The following is a 3,336-nucleotide window of genomic DNA, read 5'->3' as shown; positions in this document are numbered from 1 at the left end:
CTATTGTTTAATTTTTTAATTTTTTTTTTTTAAGATTTCACAAAAAGTTGAATTTTTAAATTTTTTTTTTTCCTTTTTTTGTCTTTTTCCGTGTCCGGCAATGGATCGCAAACCTCAGCGTCGCCCCCGTACCGGACCGGGACCAGCAACGGGATCGCAACCCTCGGCGTCGCTCCCGCGCCTCGCTCAGCGAGTGGGGGGGAACCGGTTTGTATGGGGGATCCGACCCCGCGGCGGGAGCGCCGCCACGCTTCCCAAGCGGCGCACTATAGCAGTGCGCCACCGGGCCGGCCCAGATTTTTTAATTTATAATTGACACATAATAATTATACATATTTATGGGGTACAGTGTGTTGTTTCAGTGCATGTATACATTGTATAATGATCAAATCTGGATAATTACCATATCGATGACTTTAAACATTTATCATTTGTTTGTGGTAGTAACATTCAAAATCCTCTCTTCTAGCTATCTTGAAATATACACTACATTGTTATTAGCTGTAGTTACCCTACTGTGTAATAGCATACCAGAATTTATTCTTCCTGTCTAACTGAGGGAGTAGATTTTATGTTCTTATCATAAAAAAAAAATAAGTATGTGAGGTACTTCATATGTTAATTAGCTTGATTTAGCCATTCCACATTGTATTCATATTTCAAAACAGCATGTTATATGAAATAAATATACGCAATATTTATTTGTCAATTAAAATAAATAAATAATTTTTTTTAAAAAACCTAGGCTTTTTCCACTCTCCCACTCCACCATTCTTGACATGTTGGCTTTTTGTCTCTAGGCTTTTTACTTTATACTCGCAAGATGGGCTGCTGAATCTGCACATCGCAACTGCATTCAAAGGCAGAAAAAGTGGTGAAGGGATGGCAGCAGGCAGGGAAGCAAGAGAAATGCCACTCTCCTTTATTCAAAGAAGGCAATTTTTTTCCAACCATTCCTCAGCAAACTTACCCATACCTCTCCTTTGCCATAAGTGGATCACATGCTACATATAGATCAGGAAATGGGATCACCTTCCTTGAGATTAGGGTTCTCTGCCTTAACAAAATTAGCATTAACAAAATTACCATAACAAAATTAGCATTCCATTAGCAGAAAAGTAGAGGGAGAGTGCCAGCTGATTAAGCAACCACAGTATCTGCTACATACACTTAGACTATTGACCAAGCTGTTCAGAGTCTATCCTACAGAAATAAAGCACGAAGAAACCTGCATGCCCATCAATAGGGGAATGGTTGAACAAGTTGTGGTATATCCTCACTAAAGCATATAATGCAGCTATTAAAAATAGTGAGTTGTATTTATACCTGTTGACCTGGAGAAAGTTGTGAAAGGGTCCACAGCATAATTTTAATAATGGTTACCTCATTTGGGAGTGTGTACACTTAGAGGTGGTTAGTACATGTTATTTCTGTAGCAAAAATTTTACCTAGCCAAAACGTGAATAACATAATGAATTCTTTTACCATCATTTCTTGAAAGAAAATTGCATTTGATTTGTACAGGTTAAGCCGTGCATGCCTTTTCAAGAATTCATCCTTCAGTATGCCAAGGGATATGTGTAAATTATCTTGCTAAATTATTTCTCTCAAGATTGCTGGTTAATGGGCCGGCCCGTGGCTCACTCGGGAGAGTGTGGTGCTGACAACACCAAGTCAAGGGTTAAGATCCCCTTACCAGTCATCTTAAAAAAAAAAAAAAAAAAATTGCTGGTTAAGTGGTATAGAGTAAAAAGAGTATTGGACTGAGAGTCAGGAAACCTGAGCAAAATAATTATACTAATGCTGCTACTTAGAAGAAAGAGAAGCACACAATTAATAGTCCATGGCTCTGGTGGACTTCGAATGCAGATGAAGAAATAAGGCTTAAATAAATGAAAAGGAAAATAATAATTCGAGAACTACCACAGGGTACTGAACAACTAATTGTCATGTGCGTGTTGCTTACAATAAGTGCTACAGGCAGCCAGGTATTCATTCCTTCATTCATAGGCTTTTGGTACACAAGCTAAGATGTTAGACCCTGCCTGCATAGCCGCTTCTGCATCCCCCCTTTTTCAAAACTGGTGTCTGAAACTTATTTCTCATCCAGTTCCCCAGTTTTGGTGACTGATCTCCTGGCTTGTTATCATCTATATAATCTGTCCTGTGCATTAGGCCTGGGGCCCAGCCTTTCTCTTACCAGTCCCCCTCCCTCCCAGAGACCAATCTAAGATCTGTCGTGGGACTGGATGAGTTTGTGCTTCTTGCTGCCAGATTTCCATAATGCTGCTTACATGGATCTAAACTGTACTAGCCTCCTTGCCAGTCTCTCTATCCATGGTCCAGTACCACTAGTCTATCTCTCATATGAGCCGTCAGTGATCTTTCTAACCCACAGATCCATCCATGTTGCTTAAGTGCTTAAAATGCTTTGACGGACTTCCAGCCATGATAAAATAATAGGGACCATATTTACTCTCTGCCTCAAACAATTTAAAAAACAGACAAAATATACGATATATTTTCAGACATTGAACATCAGTCAGTGAAGAGAAGAGAGCCCTAGGAGATGGGAAACAAATGAGTAATTCTATGATTGTCCCAGAGTTCCCAGGCCACAGTGGGGATTCTAATGGATCTTCCTAAGTTGAGGAGATGGAACTGAGGATTTGAGAAAGCCACCATGGCTAGAATTCATAAAGCAGAATACCAAAGAAAGAAAAACTGCATAGAAAGTAGAGAGCTGCCCAGAGGAAGACCTCCAGAGACCTGCAGAGGATAACCCTGGAGTCTTCAGCTGAGTACTGATCAGCACATGTGTGAGGATATTATTGAAGGCAGAGAAAAGAATCTCTGAAAGGAGCAGGGGTAAAAATTCTTGGGGCTCATGCAGAGCTGGGATGATTATCATTTCCAACAGAGTGGAGAAACCTTGTAATACATGGGGCATCAGGAAAAGTACTCAGAAGAGTATGGCCTCAGTGGCAGGGCAAAATTAGCCCTAGACTACTGACTACTCTGTTCCCATCTACAATGCTTGAAAGCAAGCCTCAGAAAGATAAAATTGTTCAAGTAACTTAACTGCATCCTAAAACAAAGATCAAAATAATTTAAAGGAATAAAAATAAATAAAATCCAGAACTTACCAAGGGAAGATTCACATCTGGTGTCCAATCAAAAATTATCAGGCATGCACAGTTAGCAGAAAAATGCAACTAATACTGAGGAGAAAAATCAAGCAATAGGAAGAGACCCAGAAATGACACAGATGATAAAATTAATTTGAAAAGGACATTTGAAGAGCTATATATATATATATATATATATATATATATA

This window comes from Galeopterus variegatus, unplaced genomic scaffold (genome assembly GCF_000696425.1).
Source record: "Galeopterus variegatus unplaced genomic scaffold, G_variegatus-3.0.2 Scaffold5066, whole genome shotgun sequence".
NCBI lineage: Eukaryota > Metazoa > Chordata > Mammalia > Dermoptera > Cynocephalidae > Galeopterus > Galeopterus variegatus.
The sequence above is the reverse complement of the archived record's forward strand: the minus strand, read 5'-3'. Positions refer to the sequence as shown.